General features: G+C 33.5%; 1 protein-coding gene and 1 long non-coding RNA gene across 4 annotated transcripts in view; both read right to left on the reverse strand.

The window, feature by feature from the left end:
- Positions 1 to 26,283, reverse strand: part of LOC143234053 (follistatin-related protein 5-like) — a 130,440-nt gene that overhangs the window by 96,378 nt on the left and 7,779 nt on the right. The window lies entirely within an intron of this gene.
- Positions 2,939 to 9,357, reverse strand: LOC143234058 (uncharacterized). Its single transcript, XR_013018489.1, has 2 exons — positions 9,227 to 9,357; positions 2,939 to 3,343 (listed from the first exon to the last, which is right to left on the reverse strand). It is a non-coding gene; the product is annotated as an uncharacterized LOC143234058 (long non-coding RNA).

Genomic DNA, 26,283 nt, shown 5'->3' on the forward strand with positions numbered 1-26,283 from the left:
CCATGAACAGTAATGGATAGTTTCCATGAACAGTAATGGATAGTTTCCATGAACAGTAATAGATAGTTTCCATGAACAGTAATGGATAGTTTCCATGAACAGTAATAGATAGTTTCCATGAACAGTAATAGATAGTTTCCATGAACAGTAATGGATAGTTTCCATGAACAGTAATGGATAGTTTCCATGAACAGTAATAGATTTCCATGAACAGTAATGGATAGTTTCCATGAACAGTAATAGATAGTTTCCATGAACAGTAATAGATAGTTTCCATGTTACTCGAGATGAAAAACGAATAAACTACAGTTTGAACAAGGACTGAGATGATCCACAGTCTCGCTTCACATGAAAAAATCTGTTACAAGTGGCCATGATGTGCATAATTGTTAGCATTTTATTTTTATATGCATAAGTGATGGAACAGATTTGAATTTGAGGACACCTTATTTGATGCATTAATTGTGACCATGAAAATCGTAGTGACTTTCTTTGATAATCATGCCCAAGTCTCTACTCTCCATCCAAAGGGGCATTTTACTGATATGTGTCCTTACTACCCCATATAATCTCTCATAGAGCTCATGTCATTTACTCTAATAGTCCTTAGGCTTACGACGCTACAAATTAGTTTTCGATACTTGTAATCGGTAGAACAGAAACAGTCCATTGCGTAGCTTCTTGTTTAACAACGTGAATTATTACTCTGATAGTCAATTATGTTTGAAAAGTATTTTTAGTCGATTATGCAAAACGCTGTCTATATCTGAAAGCTAGCTTACGTTAGAAAAATAAATAAATAAGCGTGATGCATTCTCTTGTTTTGGTTATATGTAGTCGCAAATGCTTATTTAAATTGAAAGAATTTTTTTTATGATCATCTTTCTTTCACACATAGGTTGCAAGGGTATTGCTGAATAAACAGAACTGATAAATCATGCATATTAATATGAATATATATATCATGGGAAATTACTATACAGGAGCCTCCAATGGCACAATCTGAGGACTCATACTACTAAAACCAGGTTTCGATACTCGTGGTGTGCAGAACACAGATATCCCTTTGTGTAGTCTTGTGTGTAACAACAAACAAAGAAAAACAAAACTATACAAGAAAAAGAATGATAAATTACTTAAAACTTTTAATTTTTCAGAATTAGGTTCAGGCGTAACCTAGTGGTCAGTCTGCTTACACTATGAACACAAAGGCTCGTAGTTCAAAGCCCGTTGCAACAAAAACATGCTTTGTAATTTGGGGCTCTGGGTGACGGTCAACTCTCACTACTCAGTCAGTTAAGTAGAGCCTATGAGTTGTTGATTGGTGTTATCGACTATCTGTTTGTAATTTCAAAATTAAAATGGATTGTGCAGGTAGCCCTCTTGTAACGCTTCGCTATATTTTATTTTTTCCAAAAAAAAGTTTCTCATGAATCATTGCTCTGATTAATTATAGCAACAATCAACGTACTAATGATAACGTCACTAATTTTAGAGATAAATAGCTCTCTTCGAGTCCTCGATAATGTTATCGTATTATTGCTTTGACGTGATAACCCAGCTAGTTAAATGTAAAATCTTAAAAATTAACTACATTACATGTTTTAAGTGTTACCTTTAAATATTTAAAATTTTACCACTAATTATAATGTTTAGAGGCGCAATAAAAAAGGTAAGTGTTTGCACCGGACTCTAATATTGCTCATCCGTTTTCAAAAGTTACAATTTTATACTACTCACTTTTTTCATTAATTTAGACGTTATTGTTTAATTATTCTCACACTTTTTACTATATATTAATTGTGTGTACGAATTTCATCATATAAATTGTTTCTTCATTTTTTGGGATAAAATCTCAGAGTACTGAGAACTGATAGACTAAATGTATGCTCATTGCTGTCCTCATTTCAGCAGCCTTGTAATAGCCTTGTACAAATTGTGCTGTATTATGATTGCCTTTCAGACAGATGAACTTGGGGAGAAACTGGTTCTTCCCTGCGGAAAAATGAGCCTGCCAGAAGGTAAGAGTTCATTAAACGACCGTTTATCCTTGGCATCATTTACAATTTGTATGTGCCGCTAGGGGAATATTTTAAGAGCTCCATGCAAAATTAGCTGGAATCCTAGAGGGAAAGTTTTATATTCACAGCATATTGAATTTTCAACTACAAATTTATTCCCTCATTCGAAACACATTCTATAAATATAGACAAAGGTTTACAAATATTAGTGTAAGTATAAATATAATGTGATTTATAAATACTATATTATTAAAATATTATTAAAAGAGACAAAATTAAACATTTACATGTTCAACGAAAGAGAAAACTATGTATATAACTGTTAATTAATTAAGTCTTAAATAAACAAATTTTACACAGATAAAGTATTTTAAATTACTTTATATTAAGTTTAATGTAGAGAAATAATACACCGATATGAATTACATTTTTTTTTGGTCTTTTAAAGAGATTATTCAAAATTATGATGATGAAACAGCCAAGTTAATAATTTGTTTTAAATTTATTTTTCCGTTAATAACAGTTACCAATCATTTTAGTAACGTAATTTAATGAATATAGTGTCTGGGGTATAATTTAGTGTAGCTCCCTAGTGCCACAGTGGTGTGTCTGCAGACTCACACTGGGTTTCGATACCCGTGGAGGCAGAGCACAGATAGCCCATTGTGTAACTTTGCGCTTAGTTCCAAACAATCAATCAAGCTTCGTGTATTTGATTTCTTAGTCAAATTAATATCTCAATAATCATCCATTAATTTCTTTCTTTTACATTTTTCTGTTTCCAATATTTTTAAAATGATCATATAGCATACTCATTCATATACTTTTCTAAATAAATTATAACAAAATTTCCTTTCATTACTGGGTTCTCTCTTTTCATAAGTTCTAAACGTGTACAAGTTAAAAAAAGAAATAAATACTGATAAAAACCTTTATTTTCAGATTCAACTCAGACTTAGTTTCCAATTTTAAAAAAATTCTTTCAATAAAAAAGCACTTCTTTATATGTTTACAATAACTGAACCTTTCTTTGCAGCATGCATTTAGTAACATGGTTTTGTACGTATATTAATGGTTTTAAAATATATCTATATAACTTTTACCGTTACAAAAGTCGATCTAAGTATTACTTTATATAAGTATTATAAATTATTTGCAATAAACATAAATCAACGAGTTACACAGTAAAACATTAAGTAGGATTTAAGTGGATCAACGGTAGGTTTTACGGGCTGACAACTCTAAAATTCAGGTTCGATTCTCCATTATGGACGAAGTGCAAACAGCCCATAATTCTCCACTATGGACGAAGTGCAAACAGCCTATAGTGGGGTTTAAAACGAATAAACCAAGATCAACATATTGTTTACGATAATAACAGAATGTAATTTTTATATAATTTCTTATCAACATAAGCTCTTAAATATTTAAAACAATCGACCCCTTCAATAATCATCTGAGGGTCGCGGGTTCGAATCCTCGTCACACCAAACATGCTTCCCTTTTCAACCGTGGGGGCTTTATAATGTGACGTCAATCCTACTATTCGTTGGTAAAAGAGTAGTCCAAAAGTTGGCGGTGGATGGTGATGATTAGCTGCCTTTTCTCTAGTCTTACACTGCTAAATTAGGGACGGCTAGCGCAGATAGCCCTTGTGTAGCTTTACGCGAAATTCAAAACAAACCAAAAACCAAACCTTCAATAACCTTACAGTTTCAGATTAAAACAAAAAGTGATAATAAATTTCATTATACATACAATCTACTTGATTTCTTTGAGATTAATACAGTTATTTATCTGAATATTTAAATTTAAATCATTACATCCAAACAAATGTTTGATTGTTTGTTATGACTTTAGAACGAAGTTACACGAGGACAATCTGCGCTAGCAGTGAAAGACTAGAGGGAAGACCGTTAGTCATGACCACCCACCGCAGAGAATGTGTAGCTTTGTGCTCAATTCTAAACCAATCTTTCTAACGTAATAAATTTATCATTATTCGTCTTATTTCCTGATATATATATACACACATACATTGTTAGAGTCTGATCTCCTATAACAATTTTTCAAAATTAATTTCATATACATATAAATTCAGAAGTAAAAAGTTACACATTATTGTAACAGTTAAACCATATTTATTAAAGTTATGAAATAAGATTATTGTAACCAGCCTTCTACAACATTTACACAATTTGTTTAATATTCTGACTGGATTTTGTCAAGTCTTTGTGGTTTTAGCCCAAAGCTACACAATAGGCTATCTGCTTTCCGTCTACTATGGGTAATCGAGCCTCGAATTATAGTATTGTAAGTCCATAAACTTACTGTTGTCCCACTCAGAGACGGATATTTCTCTCAATATCAATTAACATTTGTATTACAATTTAATTGGGAAATTTATTGCATTTTCAGGCCGGCTACGCGTATCATGTTTTTATTATTATTTTGTAAGTGTATCGTTAAATTTGTCTTTGCTCTTCTTGCATTTTTAAGCACTCTTTATGAATTTGGCGAACTCTGATAACCAACATGTATAATAAAAGTAGACATAATGTTCTAATCTATTCTATCATAGATTCAATGGGTGGATTATTGTGAAATGTAAAGTAAAAAAAATAGAACTCAGTCATCTCATTGATGGCAGTCTGAGCCAATTAATTCACAAACTCGCTCACTCAATAATTGATAATCCTTTATAATAGGCTCACAAGTTGACAACAATCTATTCTTAATCGAATTTCCTTTTAAGATTGATCAAACTATTCAAAATACTTCAAAAAGTTTTCAGTTATTAAGTTTTACCCTCGCGTGCTATGAAAACTTGGGTGTGTTATAATCGCGACGGAATAACCCACCATCCGATCAGACAGGAGTTCGCAGTGGGTGCTGTTGACAAACTGCTTTCCCTGTGGTCTATTAGTTTCAAAATTGGCGACGATTATGCAAAACTAGCCCTTTATGTAGCTTTGCACGAAACTTTAAAACAAGTAAAGATTCCCCAACACCAGAGAAGAGTCGGTTAGCCAGAAGTACTCCCCTTTATAAGGGTTTTGTCAAGTCTTTTGAACCGAATAACTGGATTTATTGTCAACTCTATAATGCACCCCTAGTTGAAAATGCGGCACGTACTCAGCGGTATCACGTCTCGAACCCAGGATCTGTAGAATCGCTAACATAAACCTCCTAAACTGATTGAACGTCGGAGCATCATTGTTCACCAGCTTTAGTTCGTCTTCTAGAATAAAGGGGCCCAACTGATGATTTCTTAAATTGCATTACAACAAGACGTAATGAATGCTATATTTTTATCACATATTCTTTTGTTCAATTGAATGGTTTTATTTCATAATAAACTTGCCACCAAAACAGGTCAATAGAAAACCAAGTCGATCAGCTATTACCTAAAAAGAATTATATTCCTAAACGTATTTAATACAATCTTAAGTGCGTACGATACATGGTTTAAAAAAATAAAACAGCCACACTCAATACTAATATTTCAAAAACAAACAAACTACGTTTTTCTACTTAGCTCTATAAGGGAAATGAAACGTGTCTCCTCGTGATCCTGTCCAGCTTCAAAACTAAATTGATGAGTTTAACCATTACTTAATCAATGTTTTTTGGTTACCTTTAGCGAACATTTTAAAATGGCATATTAATTTTTATAGAAAACAGTTGACATCTAATAAAAATTAAACATTTGTTAAGTAGTGGTATGTCAGGGTTCAAGAAACTCCATTGTTAATATCAAACCATTTATAAAAATCGATGGGGAAAGTTGAATTGCTTTTTATATTTTACGTTTATACTTATGTTTATTGATTTTACTTGAGCTCACCTAAAAAGTCATTAGGTGACGTAAAATGAGTACTGTTAATTAGTACAGCCCGGGATGACCAGATGAATAAGGTCGCGAGTTCGAATCCCCGTCACACCAAAGATGCTCGCACTTTCAGGCGTTATAATGTTACGATCAATCGCACTATTCGTTGGTAAAAGAGTGGCCCAAGAGTTGGCGGTGGGTGGTGATGACTAGCTGCCTTCCCTATAGTTTTACACTGCTAAATTAGGGATAGCTACCGCAGATAGCCCTCGTGTAGCTATACACGAAATTCAAAAACAAACAAACAATAATTAGTATTACGCACTTGAGTGGGAATAACTACAGGAGTATCAGAGTTAATAAAAAGTAAATCCATTTAAATAAGTTAGATGGGTTTTTTATCAGAATAGCTTTTAACAATATAAACAGCTTCTAGTATGAAGACAATTCCAAGGTTTTATTAGTCTGTTAATATATTGGTTTATTGTGAATAATTTGGTTTAATACAAGGTTAATTATCTTAAACATATAAAAACTACATGTTTAAAACGTAATTTCGCAAAGAAAAAATATGGCGAAACACAAGGTGGTTTGAACGTTATTATTTTTTGATCTGATACAACTTGTAAACTAGATGAAACTTAATCACGTTAGTAAATGGGACCTCGACTTTAGAAGCGTTACCCAATACACTGTATTATTAAGTTATTTCTTAAAATACAACTATTTGAATTATTCCATAAAGAAGAAATAGTAATTACCAACACTAGTTTTGTGGTTTCAATGCAAAAATGCTACTTATAATAAAAACGCTATTTTGTAAACTGTGTAGTGATGTCTTCTCTTATACCCCAGTGGCACAGCGATGTCTCCAAACTTCTATCCCTAAAAACGGAGTTTCGATACCCGTGGTGGGCAAAACAAAGTAGTTCATTGTGTGGTTTCGCGCTTAATTACAAAACAAATAAATTGTTTTTTTTTTATATTGTTCGTATTTAGTTCAAGAAAGTTGAAGTTCTATCTTGACAGGTTGGTAATTCAGTCATGACTTTCAAACTTACATTGATCCGTGCAAGTTTATCAACACTATTGTTTTCATTCTATTAGCTATAGGCCCGGCATGGCCAGGTAATTAAGGTACGTGACTCGTACTCTGAGGGTTGCGGGCTCGAATCCCCGTCGCACCGAACATGCTCGCCCTTTCAGCCGTGGGGGCGTTATAATGTGACGGTCAATCCCACTATTCGTTTGTAAAATAGTAGCCTAAGAGTTGGCGGTGGGTGGTGATGACCAGCTGTCTTCCCTCTAGTCTTACACTCCCTAAATTAGGGACGGCTAGCACAGATAGCCCGCGAGTGGCTTTGTGCGAAATTTAAAGCGAACCAACTACACCTGCATTCATAAAAACGTTATGAATTCTCTCAAATGTTTTATATTTTTAATTTTTTTTAATCTCTGAAGCTCGCAATCGTCACACTCAAATGCAATTTAAATATATTTTTTAAAATACTTCACGGGTTGACAGAAATAGTTAATATAAACCTGCAGGGGTTGAATTGAACTTGTCTGTGTAGAATTAATTAAAACATGTCACGTAGTTGCTATTTCCGTCTGGCATGTTTTTGGAGATCCACCAGGGGGAAGCTGGAATAAAACAGTCACCCATTGATGTACGATAATAAAGAAAGAGCTTTCAGAAACAGGAAATTAGTCCATGCTGGATTCAAAGGACTGGAGGGAAAACTTCATCGTGAACATATTTGCTGGGTTGGCGGATTTATATCTGTAATAGTAGAGCTTGAGCGAATATTATGCTGACATTGCCCAAGACTATAATTACAGTACCTTAGGTTATATACTTAGTTGTAGAACGATGTAAAACTATTATACGATTTTTTACCATCTATATGCTTGGCAAACAACATTATGTTTTGTATTTTATTACATATATTCGAACCCGCGACCCTTGGATAAAGAGTCGAGTAACTTAACCACCTGGTCATGCCAGGCCGTATAGAAAGGAAAGGAAGTCTACTGTGAACAAGATCAAACGTAATAATAATGTAAATATAGTATTACAATGAATATAAGACATGGAAAATGATCGGAAAATATGTTGTACGTGAGACACATAGGACTATCTTATAATTGTTGATACAGGTTATTGCCGTGAATAGTAGTCTATAAAACAACCAAAGCTATGACTAACTACAAACTGATTACTTTTTGTTTTTTAGAACATACTTATTACTTTATAATATACATTTAGAATGCTAAACTGCTGCTGCTTTTAGATAATTCCTGAAAATGAAAACATGTGGCAAGGGCTGGGGCTCGAACGCGGGCATTTTTGTGGTAGAAAAGATGGTGCGTTATCAATCGACCATAAGTTCACACACCTAAAATACAGTTCCAGAATTCATGAACCAACTGAACAGACTACACTCGGTGATACAGTTTACAATAAGAATAGAAAAAGATAATAAACTCTAGTCATACAAATCTGATGACCACCACGGCTCACAACTGATACACCACAAATGCGGGTAAATACTTCGACTGTAAATCCAACCATCCCAACAGTGTGATTACAAAGACCATCGGCTGCCTAGTCTTCAGGATGAACGAGAACAGAACATCACAAGGTGATAATGGGAGGAAATAAGAGTACAGTACTACAGTCCTCTTCGACAACCTGAACACTGAAAACAATAAACACCAAAAAATAGGAACAAAATTACAAATAGACTATATCACCATATGTCAAAAATATCTTTGAATATAAACAAAGGATATGCGAGCATAAGTAAGGACTGAACGGTATTTCATCGCAGTCACTACACACCAAAACACCTAATAAAAAGACCCAATGGAGAGGAGGAAACATTATAACGTCCCTTGAGAATGAGGATTCCAGTGCATTGGAGAAGCAAAACAAAAGGTAAAATTAAGGAATATGATAGGCATACGAGATCATGTGATACAGATTCATCTGCAGAATCCCATTATGAAAGAGAAAGAGACCGTAAAATTGAATAATGGCAATATAATGAGGTATGGACCACACATGACATCATGAAAGATACAAAAACTTTCGTCGTATGATAAAACTCTCAGTCAAACCTATAACAGAATTTAGCAAAACCCGGATATCATTCTTGTGGCTACTAAAGTGATTCGAGTTCTAATGAGGAGGATTCGGATGAATAGCTAATACATTAGCCTATCTAGCCGAAGACGAAGGATCAGATCTTGGCCACTGCAACTACACGTAGTCCCTCTTAAGACTTTCCTGGAGACCGCAGCAGATTAGCAGCCAAAAATGCATGATACAATTCATTTTAATTACTATATATAAGAAAAAATTACTAACCGATTAATAAAACTTAGGTGACCATATAGATCAATGCCGTTGATTAATATTCGATCACCAAAACCTTGTCGCGTAAGTACATAAAGATGTATTTTTCACGTTCTCAACTCTTATATATAGTTATATACGAGTGTTTTACTTATAGAAATGGGAATTTGTTAGTTTGTACTTTTATGTTACTCAACTACTGTACATTGCACGATGTGATGTTGCAACAACCAAGATAATGTAAACAGTTGTTTAGATAATATGTACTTAGTGGTATTTCAAGGCCAAATGAAGCGTTATTTATGTTGCGAATATGCAATCAAGTGTGAAATCTAAAAAAAAAAAAGCAAAAAAAAAGCAAAAAACCAAATTCGTATAGCAAAGTAACAAAGCAAACAATCGTGTAGAAAAGTTATTGTAGGACTAGTTGGAATGATATTTATATGTATCAGGAACCACATCACTTTACATATCTTTAAAGAAGTTAACATATCAACTGCAACCAGAACGTTTTAGTATTCTAATATTTATAGTTTTACAGATACAAACGGACCATTGACCTTGAAAATAATGAATCTATAAGTTTCATAATGAAGTCGGAATAAACATAATTTTACCGATATGCATGAATCACTGTACAAAGAAGCAAATCGAAGACAGACAAACTACTACTTACCTGGGTTTTACTATTATCGAAGTCATCAAGAGAAATCTGATCATTACAACACTGTTCAGTTATAGTAGGCGTTGTTAACTCATACCATCGACTAAGTATATTCTGCCATCTTATACAGGCTTTCAGTTTCATTACGTTAAATGCTACTTACTATTTTAATGCACACTCAATATTATTACACTATATAGACAACACAAAGGCTTGGAATAAAATCCATTAACTACGTACCAGAACTGCCGTAAGGTCATGAGAAATAAACAAAAAATAGGCTTGGAGTACTGAAATACGCGTATATTTATTCATTACAATTTTGCAGCGCTGACTTAAAGAAGGGAGTATCAGATGTTTCATATTTTATTCAAAATACTTAAGAATGTATCTAAGGGGTAGTGTTATGATCTCAAAGAAAATAACGCATTAGAACTGTGAATCGAAGAGTCTAAGATTTGAGGCCCTTTGCAATAAAACATGTTTCGTGCTTTGGGGGCCGAAAATGCGTTATAAGAGAAACACTTGAATCTCACTATTCAGTCAAACAAGATTAACCTTAGAGTTCGCGGTGGATTTTGTCGGCTATCTGTATCACCCTTAATTTATTATTTCAAAATCAGAGGCGATTTTGTGTAGTTTAGTGCAAAGATTCTGAAACACAGATTTACAGAAAAATAGCTGTTTGCTGCGTATTACTGAAATCAGACAACAACGTTTGTTTGTTTGTTTTTGAATTTTACACAAAATTACAAGAGGGCTATCTGCGCTAGCTGTCCCTAATTTAGCAATGTAAGACTGGAGGGAAGGCAGCTAGTTATCACCATTCCCGCCAACTCTTGGGCTACTCTTTTACCAACGAATAGTGGGATTGACTGTAACATTATAACGCCCTCACGGCTGAAAGGGCGAGTATGTTTGGTGTGACAAAGATTTGAATCCATGACACTCGCACTACGAGGTGAGTGTCCTAATCACCTGGTCATGTCGAACCTAATTAAACACAAAGCTATACAATGTGATATCTGTGTTCTGCCCACCACAAGTATCGAAATCCGGTTGCTAGCGGTGTGTGTCGGTATGGAGCATACAATAACGAAGAAAAATGCAATTAAGTATAAAAACTGCATACACAAGATAAATAAAGGTGAAAGAACTCAAAAGAAACGTGATCCGACATTGTATTTACATATCAGACTGTAAGGGAAAATATAAACCATGTACATTATGTAATAATTTAAAGATAGGTTTTAGAATCAATTCATCTAAAAAATACCATACAAAACCTGTCGAAAATTTAATCAATTAATTGAACAGGCAAGGGAGATATGGCCTCTAGGTATCTAAAGAATGATACATGGAGCTTATTGGCCAATTTGACACGTGCTACATAAAAGTACCTATTATTTCTTGTAACATTCAACAACGTCTTCTATCTGTAGCAAATGTGGTTAAGAGATCGTGAGCTGAATAACCTAACAGAACCATGGTCACATCTGTACTCTTCAAATATACCATATTGATTTACAGCACCGAAATGCTTTACACACAAAGCCAGAAAAATCATTAAAAGACAGATAAAAAAAATATTTTTTTACATACATGTATAGTTCTGTGCACGAATTAGATACTTTATTTGTTTCATTATAGAAACTATGATGTCATACATGACTTAAATACTGAATATCACGAATGAATTGAAAAATATATGGTTGACAGATGACGCACAAGATGAGTTTTACTTCATTCTAATACTGTGTTATTTCATCAAATGTCTTTTAGAAATGAAGTTCCAGGTATCAAAACCTTATAGAATTGGTTATCAAACACATTAATCATGATCACGTAGTACGATTTAATCTCAATATAACACGTTTGTCTTACAGCCAAAATTTACTAATCTTAAATAATTTGTTAATGGGTCATAACCATATGTTTATAGCTATGCATGAGTACACACATCTATAGTTGACTTAATCAACAAAACTAAGTGTGATGGTAATTTTTCATTTTAATTTACGTCTGCTTAGGGTTTCTCTTCACAATTATAAATAGTGTATACCAATAAGTACAACACGCCTTTTATCCCCTGGTGGGACACCAATAGGTTTACAGACTTAACGACTCTGTAATCCCAAGTTTGATTCTCTGCGATGGATATTAGTAGATAACTCAATGTGGCCTTGCTAAAAAAATAAACAGACTTTTATAGCCACGGCATGGCGGCTCATAGAATAGTTCTGAATTTTTATTTCGTTTTTTCGAGTACAAACTTTTAGCTCATACTCCCGCTATCTGTTGACCGATTTAGGATCTAATTACAATTTTAGACTCAGGCGGTCAAATTATTGCGATTGATGCAACGTCAATTGAAGCTACGTCCAAGGTTTCATGAGTTAATTGATTCTAATCTTGACTAAAATAACTTTACTTTGAGGGTAAAGTGGTAGATATTATGATAAATAATCAGGTACACTCGCGCACTGCGTTTAGTATTGCTGGTGTACGAATATACACGTAATAGAAAGGAAAACAAGAAGGAATCCTCTATACCTGTAGCACTTGAAATTCTTTCAAGCGGAATTAGAGTAAATTAATCTTCGAGTCTTTTTTATTATTAGGTGGAAGGAGCAAAGTAACACTTATTGTATGCAGTAATTCAACTTTTTATGTGTTACTATTTACACTTTTTCATCATATATATTGATATATTAGAGATAAAGAAATGAAAAAAGGAAGCGAAGTTACAAAAAATAAACAAATAGACCGTCATATTTTGTTCATAATATCAATATTTCTTATTCAGTGTTAATACAGTAAGGAAATTTTTTTACCCTAAGAGGCTAAGATGTTCTGACCCTATTTAAGAGTCTATCCGATCAGTTACTTCTGCTCTTATATACATTTAAATGTATATATTTAATATATTTATTACAAATTTTATAAAATACATATGCTTACATAAATACTGACATTGACAAACGTATTTGTAAAAATAATCCAGAAATGTTTACAGAAGTGTTCAAAGTTTTGAACTTTTGTTTTTTAAAAGATACAATTTGCAGATGAAGCAATAAAAATTACTTGAGGCGTAAATACAATTTTTACTTGTATCTTTATAAAATATGACTTCAATGTTTCGTAATTTTTTAAAATCTGTAAAAGCTAGAAACCCGTTAAAATAAGTTTATTTGTGTATTTCTATTTAAATACTATATTACATAGCAGGTTATTTTAACAGGGTTTGTTTTAAAAATGACGGACTTGAGAAATGAAATAAAATAATTCAGTGGTAGTTCTATTATTATAATAGCTAATTTCTTCTCAAATTTAGAATAGGTTTGTTTCTTTTTTGAATTTTGCAAAAAGCTACACGAGGGCTATTTGCGCTAGCCGTCACCAATTTAGCAGCTAGAAGGAAGGCAGCTAGTCATCACCACCCACCTTCCACTCTTGGGTTCCTCTTTCATAAACAAATAGTGGGATTGACCGTCACATTATATCGCCTCCACGGCTGAAATGGTGAGAATGTTTGGTGCGACGAGGAAACGAACCTGCGACCCTCAGATTGCGAGTCGAGTATCTTAACCACCTGATTATGCCGAGTCTTCAGAATGGGTAACTATTCACAGAACATTCACCATTAAGCTTAAGTAGTACATAAAAGTGATTTAGTTGTTCATCTTTTCAGGACCAATGCTGAAACGTTGACATTTGTCGAACCCCAAATTGGTCAGGCTAGGGTAGTGTTAAAATATATGCGAAACAACAATCAGTTAATTCCTAATTATCTATGTGACGTATGCGTTTAACAGTCTAACAACTTACTTTTAAATTTTCTCTAAGAATTTCGAATAGACTAGCATCATTTGTGTAAAATTCCGTTTTATCCTATCTTAGTAAAATATAGTATTAGGAAAATGAAGGCAGTTGTACTTTTCACAAATATTATTTGTATTACAATCACGATTTGTACAGAAAGGGCCTCATTAGGCACGATTACCCCTTTAGCGGCGAAACATAAACATAATAAATAAAATATTTGAGAATCGTACAATTAATTATCTTTGTTTTCTTCCACTCATATATTAATTATAAAAATATTACATTATCAGTATATACTCTATACGGATGACGTCCATTAAGCTCGACACACAATCATACAATTTAAAAAATATATATAAATAAATGTTAAAGTTACTGCATAATTCATGAAATAAAATACAGAAGAAAGAGAATAATATTGTGCTATACATGACCTTTCAGTTAAAGTGTATGTTTCGTTTGCTGAACGATTTTTTATATCGATAATTTATCTTAACGAGTAAATTCTTAATTTCTTCCTAGACTTTTTGTTTCTAGAGAGAAATAAATGAAATAAAAGGATTTTAAGTACGAATTAACCGAGTTTAAAATGACAGTCGACTTTGTCTCTATTTCTCATAAAAACAGATATTTGTCGCCAGGAAGTCGTGTTACACGTTCAGGTAAAATTGTTATTAACGTTTACGTCGTCGCTTAGCGACCACTGAGAAACAGTAGCGCGCATATACAACAACAAACAGCAATGTACATGTGAAAATGCTACATATGCAGCTGCGACATAATAAAGGAGAAATTCTTCTTTTTTTTTTCTATAACTGCACGAAAAAGTAGTAAATAGTAAATTTCAAGTAACAATTAATGTATGACATACTAAAATAATTTACAGACCTTCTGCAATTCTATACAGTTTGTTTTTTGGCATTTAAAATTCCATCGTCATAAATATGTTTTTACAATAGTAAATATTTGTAAAATATCTTGTAAAAATGCATCCACAATATGATAACATCTTTTTCTGAATTGATAATTAAAATCGTGGAATCACTTACATCAGGAATACTGCTAATCCGCACGAGGAAAATGTCAGAAATCAAACGTGTACCTTCAAAGTGTAAGGTACAGAAAAAGTTTATCAAATGAAAGGATAAGACATTGAGGCTTGCGTATTATTATTTATTTTCGACTGTAAGTTTTATCAAAAGTTCCAAAGAATGAAGAGAACTAAAGCAAAGTCGTTTTTTGTAAACGTTTTAAATGCATTTATTCTCAGTGAATATAAATATTACGCAACCTCAAAATCTTCAGGAAAACTGTATTAAGAACCACTACATTTTGTATTAAGAAACTCTACAACCCGAGCGCTTTTGAAAGGTGCACAATCTTGTAATTAAGATATGCTTAAAAGCTTTAATATTCTGGCCTTTATTTACATTTATATCCCCGATGAGACAGTAGTAATTTTATGGATTTACAATACAGGGTTCTATTCCTCGTGGTGGCCCTGCACGGCCAGATGGGTTAAGTGGTTCGAGTCGTAATCCAAGGGTCTTGGATTCGAATCCCCGTCGCACCAAACATGCTCGCCCTTTTAGCCGTGGGGGCGTTATAATGTGACGGCCAATCCCACTATTCGTTGATAAAAAAAAAAGTAGCTTAAAAGTTGGCGGTGGATGGTGATGACTAGCTGCCTTCCCTTTAGTCTAGGAACGGCTAGCGTAAATAGGTTTTGTGTAGCTTTGTGCGAAATTCAAAAAAGAAACAAACAAATTCCTCGTGGTGGACGAAGTAAATAATCTAATGTGGCTTTTCTCTGAAAGAAGTCACCAAAGAAAAATCGTTAATTTGTATCACGCATCGTTCTATGTTCATAATTTCAACTCTTATAAAGACGAGCAGTTTAAACCTTAGTAATTAAGTTTATCTTCTACTCCTTGCTAAAACCCATTTTTCTACATTTATGAACAACACACTACCCATTCATTATTGGTTTTATTCATTTTTTATTAATTCGTGTTTGTATTACACTTCTGAGCAAATATTACATAAATATTTACAAAAACTTCAAATATGTTTTATCTGGACACAACCACCCCTAGTTGCTCAATCATAAATTTGAGGGCTTATAACGCTAAATATCAGATTCCGACAACTACGGTGTGCCAAGCAAAAATAGCACATTGTGAAGCTCTGTGTTTAACAAAAAGAAAAACATAAACAAACAAAACGCGTGGTGTAATATGAAGAAGTCCAAAGAGGAAATTGTTGGGAAAACGAACATTTTCAAGATGTGTGTATTTTTTCATATTTAAAAGAACGAAATATTTAAATTGACAGTATTGTCAACTTTTAGGAAAATATTGTTTTCTTTTCGACAAGCGTAAAGCTACACTAAGGGTTACCTGTGCTCTGTCCATCAAAAGTATATACAAGTCCTAATAATTGCCGCTGTGGGGCGCTTATGAAAAACTATTTAATTTAGTGGCATGCAAACAACTTGTAAAAAACATGTCCTGAGATTATTTTCGAGTTCTTGCCCTGGATCTCTGGTGCAGATTACAAGCTCTGTTCAAATAAATACATTACTTTTAAAACACGCACCCTCCCCAATAAACCAATTGTTTTATTATCTTTTGTATATAATAAAAATTGCTCTGTAGTAAGGTTAGACTCATTCGTAACAGTTCCAGGTTTTTCATAATCGTATTTCTCAATATAACAACCCGTCGTGTACGTGGGTTGAAACGAAATATGCAGCGATACAGTGATACAACTGTAATGTCGTGAAATGTTTGTATCGATACATCGTCCTATACGATACGATTTACGTATATTCACGAAATTTGGAAAATTTAATAAACATTACACATCTTTTGTACAGAAAGAAATCAGAATTTTTAATAAAGTATATTTGCTAAAAAAGTAATTATTCAATAAAGGAAGATAAGTATTGAGTACCACATGTTGTCTTCATTTTTTTAATCAAAAACGTTGCTGTAGATGTAAAGTAACTTATTAACAAAGTGAAAAATTAACGATGACAAAATAGAAAGACATATATTAACATTTTCATTCTATTTCTCTTCCCAGTCTTTGTAACGTAGATAATAAATTACAGACAAGATTCAAACTCTGTAACAAACAAATTGTTGGTAAAACTTCAGTATCTAGATACATGTGTGTGTGTTTTCTTATAGCAAAACCACAAAGTGAGATCTGCTCAGCCCACCGAGGTAAATCGAACCCCTGATTTTAGCATCGTAAATCCGGAGACATACCGCTGTATTAGCGGGGGTATCTAAATACATTAACAAATTGTTAGTAAAACTTCAGTATCTAGATACATTTCTGATCGACTACTACAATAAGACAGGCAACACTAGGTGATATATTGCCAAAATACAATAAATAAAAAATATCGAACACAGTTTAATTATCTATAATAACACAATGAGATGTCCTCCGGTTCGTTAGTGGGAAGTTTACTGACTTTCGACGCTAAAAATCCGTAGCTCAGTTTCTTGCGCCTGGCATGGTCAGGTGGTTAAGGCACTCGTCTCGTAATCTGAGGGTCGCGGGTTCGAATCCCCGTCGCATAAAACGTGCTCGCTCTTTCAACTGTGGGGCGTTAGAATGTGATGGTCAGTCCCACTACTCATTGGTAAAAGATTAGCTCAAGAGTTAACGGTGGGTGGTGATGCCTTTCCTCTAGTCTTACACTACTAAATTAGGGACGGCTAGAGCAGATATCCCTGGTGTAGCTTTGCGCGAATATCAAATAACAAACAAACAACAGTTTCTCTCGGTAGAGTACACCGCTGGGACAGTGGTAAGTCTCAGGGTTTACAACGCTAACATCAAGAGTTGGATTCCTCTCGGTGGACACAGATATCCCGATAGGGCCTTGCTATAAATAAATACACATATACATACCCGCGGAGGGCGCAGCAAATAGCCCAGGGTGGCTTTGCTCTAAAGCACATACATAAACAATGAAATAATAACAATATTTAAATTTTACGCAAGGCATTTTTGGTATCAAATCATATAGCGTTTTATAAAACCAATAACAACAGGAATCGAGAGTCTGTTGATAAAAAACATCACGAAAAACATAAATATGTAGAAAAAGAAAATGATTAAAGTACATAGCTTACCCGTTTGAAACGGAAAAAGAATTGTCCGACCTCTTTCAAGGACGACCACATAAAAGTGGAATGAAACCAGTGACACAAAAAACCCTAAGGGCAAGTACACGGAAAACCCTTCCTTAATAACTAAGTATCTCGAATTATTATTGTTCGCGTATTTTCCAAATGAAATGAAAGATCTATAGTGTAGCATAGTAATAAAAGTATTTACCAGCCGAATCAAAACTTAACATCTAGGCATTTTTTTTGCTTTTTATTGTCAGCAACAGGGTATACAGTAGTTACGTTCTGTTCTCAGTATATACTATTGTTATTGTTGAATTAAGTACAAAACTACACAATAGGCTATCGGTACTCTGCCCACCAAGAGTATCAAAACCCGGTTTTTAGCGGTGTAAGTCCACAGACATGCCGCTGTGCCACTGGAGGGCATGTACTATTGACTGTCTTAAAGAATTACACAAATATTTGTTCGTATCCAAAACAGCAGAGCATAGAACTCATTGACTATTGGGTTTTGCTACAACCTGTATTTTATACAATTGAGAAACAAAGAATATGAACACAAGATTTTACTTCTGAGCAATCGTGACAGTATTATAGAAATTATCATTTTGAGTGATAAAATGCAAAGTAACCTTTGGTGTGATTCATGCTTGCATATTGTTACCTAAGTGTATATTATTAGTTCTATGCTAGAGATAATTTCATAAAGAAAGACAGAATGAAGTCTAATAATAAAAACAAAGGCGACAGTCGTATGATTCGGAATACAATATTCCTTTACTAGTGAAATCAGAAAAGGTGTAACGAGATATCTTGGTACAAATGTAATACATTACAAATGACATTTGAGATTGTAATGCTTAGAAAAAAAATTCAAATATGCATACATAAAACACTGAGTAAGCTTGAGCATAAAACTAAAACGTGAATTTAGTTATGAAATGAGCAGAAAGATAAACACGTTTAAAAATGAAATATTTATAAACAAGGCCGGATTAAGAATTTTATTGGCCCTAGGCTTTAACTTAGAGGCCTTTTCGAGACAGAACTTCTATATGCAATACATTTAGTCATAGCTTGAGGCCTTCTAATTAGAGTGGGGCCCTGGGCTTCAGCCCAGTAAGCCCATGCCTTAGTCCGGGGTTGCTTATATATTGGTCAGAATTTAGGGTACAAGAAATACTGGTTGATTGTCTTGTCAGTATATCAAATGAAACAGCTTTATCGGTAGGACTGCCTGAAGAACCTTCAGATTAGTTGAATGATTTTTCGATACTTGAATATTTTTCTAATTGTAAATTCAGTTGTAATCATTTTAAAGCTGTCGACTAATACGTTGTAACTTGTAAATTCTTCGTGTTACCTAGCTGCTGATCGATTAGTTTTTATTAAGTAAAGTCCAGTTCTACAGGATACCCCTAAGTGTTAACAGACTATAAATTTTCAGTGGTATTTAGTTTTGTGTAAGCCCTTAAATAAAGGAATATTGATTATATTAGTTTTGAAAGTTGTTAACTTTGAAGGCCACAAAAGACAGACATATAATGAGAGGGAATTTAAGGACCGTGAAGGTTTTGTTACGAAGTTTGAATTTGTTTTTAAGATTGTAATATTAGTTAATAACTAGATATTTTCTTTTAAAGGTTTATATGTATTAAGAGTAATTCCGTCGTGTAAACAGGTATAACTAGTACAAAGGATAACTGTTTTAAATGAAAGAAAAATAAGCAGCTTTTTTTTAAATAACTGGAGTAAAGGTATCAATCTGTACACGTGTCTGTAATGGTATTTTGTTATAATGCATAGAAAAGAAGATTTTAAGACCTTAGTAAAAAAACTATGTAGAACTTGTGTAAGTGACTTAAAAGGAGCGGGGCGGTTATTGGGAAGAAAAGGTAAAAATTACTTAGAAAATTTTATCTAAGAGAATATTGGTGCAGAAAAATTAGATATCCAAGTTAATTATTATTTGATTGGCAGATAAAAGTTTTGAAATTTTAGAAGTAAATGTGAAAGAAAGATCAGGGAATTAATAATTACAAATTCCAAGAGAAAGAACAGATCGAAACGCGTAGTAATATGTGTCAAAATGTTAGTAAATCAGTTTAATGATTTATTTTTAATTTTGTAAACTTGTTAAGGAATGAATTATTTTTTTTATATAGACGCTGTTTAAACTTAGAGATAAACTTAAAGATAAGTTTCATTTACTTTAGTTGTAAATATCACAATAATATATTTGTTTATTGATGGGGATTGGACTTCATCGTTTAAAAAACAGGCAGGATAACAGAATTTGGGTCAACTTAAATAAAAAAGAGCAAAGTCATTTTTGTTTAATTTTCACAAAATTATTAGAGCCAGTGGAAATCTAACCTTGATGTCCTCAAATTTTACATTATTCTAAGATAAATATCTTGTTATACTTTCTTTTTAGACTTTGATAAATACGGAATTTTTCACGGTAACCTTTAATAAATGCAAATAAAATGTGTTTCTTTTTTTATCAACACCTTATCCTTATTACTCTAAATTTACTCTGATTCTGTGTGTTATAGGATCAGGCGTGGCCTAGTAAACAGCCTGATGATTTATGTATCTAAAGATCCATGATTCGTGACTCGTTGCTTAAGATCGCACTCCGTACTTTGGAACCGTGTATGCATTCCAAGAGAGAGTCTGAAACGATTTTCAGTTAGAGCAATCTAAGTATCGATAGTGGGTGTTGCTGCCTTCCGTTTAGTATATCAGTTTAGGATTAGTGACGGCTAGAGCAGAGAGTACTTTTATAGTTTTTACAATGTCCAAAAGAAACAAAACTGAACCTTAATCTGTGATGACGAGAAAACCCACTTTTAGAGAAAAATATATATGTAAAAACGGCCGGTATGGATAGAGAAAGCTCAGTGTATAGGACCGAACATGGAAACCAGATTCACAAAACACAAAAAGTTACCTTCACACGTTTTTGAACACTGCAAATCAAATAAACAGAATATAACCATAGAAAACACCCAAATACTAAATAGAGAAGCAAACATAAACAAACGCAAAATTAAAGAAGTCTTACTTATACAACAACTCAAACCCAAAATAAACCAATACAAAGGAACACCTTTATACCTATATTAATAAATATAATCAAACATCTAAGCACGCCCTCTACATTCCTACACTCAGTTACACAATCCCCTTCAAACATGTGATCAGCTATCGGTAAGTTACCTCTTTTTTTTTTTGTGAACCTGACAATGACCGAAGATGGTCGAAATGTTGTTCGCTCCTCTAAATAGAGCTTTATCTACTAATACCAGCCGTTTTTACATATATATAAAACTGAACTGTAGTCGGTATGGCAACAATGCGATTAAATTTAGCATGATCTCAGAAGTATGAAACGAGTTACGTTTTGTTAATTGTTACGCTAGTCTCTTTAGGCATATTTTGCAATAGCAAATTGCATTTGATTTGATTATCTAATATAAATAAGTATAGTGATGTGTGCATTTTACAGCACTATTTCTTCTGTTTTGTTATTTATTGTATCTAATTTTAAGAGAAAAGAAGCACATAGTTGGTTATACACGACTAAATTTTTGTTTGCTAAATATCGCTCACAGCTACTCGAAAAATGGGAATGACTAATGCAAACAGCTCTCAAGTAATAGACTACAGAAAAGTCAGCTAGTGAAAACCACCCTCCTTCAATTTATGGGATATTCTTGTCAGAAAGAAGAGTTGGATTTGACCGTCTCTCTTATATCTCATCCACGGCCCTAAATTTCGGAGAGTAAATTTGGGATTAGGGTGGTAAAGGGCACACTAGCCATTGAGTCACGCTTAGTCCTGTGTAATTAAACAAAGCATAGTTTTGAAAAGTTGCTCAAGATGTGGATATGAAACAGTAAAATTACTTTTACTTTTGGTTTCTGCACCAGTCAACACTGGCAAAAATTTAAGATTGTTACGTTTTGAGTTTTTCCTGCAGATACATGAAGGTCAGAAGGAGAATATTTAGTTTTAAAAGTATCATCCAGTACAGCTAATAGAGTTTGGTGCTGTCATTAAAATTTTAAAACAGTGAGAATTAACATTAATTGATAGCGTCAGAATCAAATCTTTACATGATGCTGGATAGAGTTTAAAGCAAACTGTAAGGACTTTGGTTCTTCACCAAGAAGTATGAAGGTACAGCGAAACCCAGTCATACAAAAAGCGGAGAATGGAAAAAAAGGAACTAAGAAAAAGAGATTAAATTATCATAAAATCATTTCCCGGATACACCTAAGAAAACTGGGATAACCTTGCTGTGGACATTACAAAGTCACGCACAGATAAAGTTTCCAAAAGTACAGTCTCGAGAACGCTGTAGGAATGTGGTTTCTTGAAGAAGCTTAACGGTAAGAAAGTCTTTACTTTGAAAAGAGAACATAAAAAGTTACTAGTTTTTCGCGAAATAACGTGCATCCTGGTAACTGGAACAGCAGTACGAGGTGCTCTGGCTACACAAGTCTAAATTTCAGCTGTCTGGTTCCAACTGGCATACATATGTTTGATGAAGAGTCAATAATAGGTAACAGAAGGAGTGCCTTGAACCACTAAACAGATATAAAAAAATGTTTGTGATAGTTTGATGTCCAATATATTCAAATCGTTTTGGCCATCTTTACAAAGTTGGTGTTATCGTGGATCAGTATAAATGCCAAATAATTTTAATCAATAATGCTGTATTTTTAGTTTATGAATCTGATTGGAAAAAAGAAAATCATATCGCAATGCACAATTATCCTAAATATATGATACTTCTAAGAAATGCCAGGCTTATTTGGTAAAGAAAGATCAGAAGAAGTCCAGTGAATGTAATGGCCGATATAAAACCCAATTGCTGTAACGCCCATAAAACGATGAGTTTTTCTAGACTGCATACTTCTGTACTCCATACGAAATTATCAACTATACTTAAGGAAACCTTTTGACGTAGCTTTAAAAAAAAAAATGAACCAAATTACATTGTACACTATCATAAAATACGTTGATATAATGCTACAAGATGCAAAGCTGTTCTTCAAACCAGAGGTGGCCACACTAATTATTAAGCTTAAATACATTATTTGTGTAATAATTTTGTTCTTCGAGATTAAATAATTTGAATTTACTAAACGTTACTTTTTATAAAAAATCAGTAACAGGTTTGTGGATGAAACTCATAAAATAAAATCTCTAATAAATTTTAACATTAGACATAATTGTGAAGAAAGAAAATATTTTTCATTCCAGATAGTACACATTAAATCCATTTAATCATCGAATATCTTATTTTTTGGCTGTTTTTTTTTAACTATTTTCGACAGGTTTAGAAATTGTCTTACCAATACAAAAAACATTCTCTATGAATTTAAAGTAAGTAGTAAATTATTCATAGGTTGACTGCATGAATATACTTGCTGTTATATCAGCTGAGATATATATCTTAATGTTCTATTTTAACTTCTTTTAGCGTTTATTTTAATTTATGGCACATTTTAAGTCCTCAGGTCCATAACAGCAATCTCACCCCCTGTTGAGCAATTTAAACCAAACGTTCGAGGTGAGTTATGATAATCCAACACACCCAGTCCTTCTGGCGTCAAATGGCCGGCATTTTTTGACGATTTTAAAATTACAAATCAATATTGTTAAAGCAAGCATGGCAGTGGTGTAAGTGACTCGTTAAGCATGCTGTTGGACGCCGCTTTTTAGTTCTTTAGTATGTTTGCAGAATTTGAAAGTTAATGAAATATAAAACTGAAATAGTTTTGTCTTCGATGTTAACTTCTAACGTCAAACGTAAACTAGATTTATTATTCCGCTTTTATTGAAAGTAAAAATTCACCAAATGACCGTGATTATGCCAGTTGACAGCGGTTGAGATCTGTACTTTGTGTCATTACATTTGAAAATCCTCTGTTTTTTTTTTTTAATACACAGAATAATCTAAGCTCCTGAGTAAAGCACTAGATTAGAACTTGTATCAGTCAATATGTTTTACAGACATAATAAATATAACCCATTGTGGAGCTGTGCAAATTATTTTTCACAACAGAATAATCTTAAGTGAATAAAACTTTGTACGACACGATAAATGTTACCTAAATTAATATAAAGGACTGGTTTGAATTTCGGGCCAAGCTACAAGAGGGCTATCTGCGCTAGCCGTCCCTAATTTCGCAGTGTAAGACTAGAGGTAAGGCAGCTAGTCATCACCACCCACCGCCAACTCTTGATATACTCTTTTACCAGGGAATAATGGGATTGGCCTTCACATTATAACGACCCCACGGTTGAAAGGACGAGTATGTTTGATGTGCCGGGGATTCGAACTCGCGACTCTCAGATTACGAGACAAGTGACTTATCCACCTTGCCATGCCGGGCCTTAAGATAAAAGACGATTAAGTTTCAAAATGCTTTTATTTCATTTTAAGCAAGTGCGCAGAAGCAAAAAGTCAAATTATTCTTTTTTTTTTTTTTAATGTTTCCAGAACCTGTTTATACGAATGATTGTAACTCGTCTAAAATCCAAGGCCCGGCATGGCCAAGCGTGTTAAGGTGTGCGACTCGTAATCATAGGGTCGTGGGTTCACATTCCCGTCGCACCAAACACGCTCGCCCTTTCAGCTGTGGAGACGTTATAATGTCACGGTCAATCCCACAATTCGTTGGTAAAAGAGTAGCCCAAGAGTTGACGGTGGGTGGTGATGACTAGCTGCCTTCCCTCTAGTTTTACACTGCTAAATTAGGGACGTCTAGCGCAGATAGACCTCGACTAGCTTTGCGCGAAATTAAAAAAACAAACAAACAGATACCTATCCATGAGGCCATGTTCTGATATTTTTACTATTACTGATGCTACTATTTAAACAAAGTTTTATTCGCAAGGAAACACAATTTCACAGGATTTATTGAATATAGAGCCTTTAGATATATCAAAGTAAAACAAATAGTTTAAGTTTTCTACCATAAGAACTAAAAAGGTATTTGTGATCTAAATTACACAGCCTTTCCAACTGCTTATGGAGCTGTTTATTATTTGTATAATTTAAATATTATGAAAAAAAACCTATGTTCTTATCGATAGGATTTTTTGTTTATAGTAGCTCAGTCACCTGCACCACGAGTTTGCCCAGGGATACAACATGTTTGATATAATAGACAATCCAGTTGCTAAGCTCCACTGAAAACAAAAACAACGTGGACCAGTGCCATTTCGGCTTCAGGACTTAAATTGTGTAAAAGTTATCTAGTGGAACTCAATTTCACAACCCCAATGAGGCAGGGAATTCGGGGGCTGCCAGAATCACTTATTTCGATTATTTGGTGACGCCCCAGTGTATTTTAACACTGAAAGTAACTCAAAAGTAGAATGACATGTCGTAAATTAGACCCACAATGAAGTAGACCTGCACAAACGATATGAATTGGTAAAAATTGCGATAACTTATCTTTGAATTTTCGTATGTCCTTGAACATTCCATAACAGGAGCATTTTCACAATAATTTCTTACAACAGGAATGGCATTCCGATTCGCTGCCCCTCAACTCAAGCCCTGTTCGGCTTGAAATGACGTTTTCTTTGTCGTTTCACGAATTACACGAACATATATCAGTACAGATACTCGTTCGATTAAAACGTGGTAAGAAAAACGTTGTTCCTTTGCACTTAAAAACAAACAAATTAGTTTGCGTTTATCTCAAAGTTTCACAATGATCTATCTATGCTGTACCAACTGCAGATATCAAACCCAATTTTAAGGTTAAGCCCTTAAGCTTACCGTTGAGCCATTGGGAGGTATTTCCACTTTTTTTAAAATATAAATAAACTTATAATTATCATGCAACTAAATACATTATTTTAATATTTTACACAAAGATTTCGTTAATAAAATATTAATTAATGCATCAAAGAGTGATTTTGCTCTGTTTTAATGAGCATTTTACATAAAGTTACATGGCTCAGAAGACTGCTATTAAACAGTTAGATGTTTGATTTAATTTTTTTTTTTATTATTCTTTAGCTTTAAAATTAAGGACAACATAGCTTAATCTATACACGTTAGAATATACAAAAAGAATTAACTTGCTTATGATAACTTAATGAATGATCCAGAAACGTAACTAAAACGAATGCATGGAGTGGAAAAATGACAGTTCTATTCAGATTATTTTATATTGTCTGAAATTCATCCATTCCCTAAAATATGAGATAACTATTTCCTCTCAGTAGCTCATCGATAAACCTGAAGACTTTTAACGCTAAAAAGCGAATTTTGGTACCCACGGTAGGCACACTACAAATAGCCTATTGTGTAATTTTACGCTTAAGAACGAATAAATAACTACTTTATAAATGGAAAAAATACGCACAAACAAAATACAATAATATTCACA

This window comes from Tachypleus tridentatus, chromosome 12 (genome assembly GCF_004210375.1).
Source record: "Tachypleus tridentatus isolate NWPU-2018 chromosome 12, ASM421037v1, whole genome shotgun sequence".
Lineage (NCBI taxonomy): Eukaryota > Metazoa > Arthropoda > Merostomata > Xiphosura > Limulidae > Tachypleus > Tachypleus tridentatus.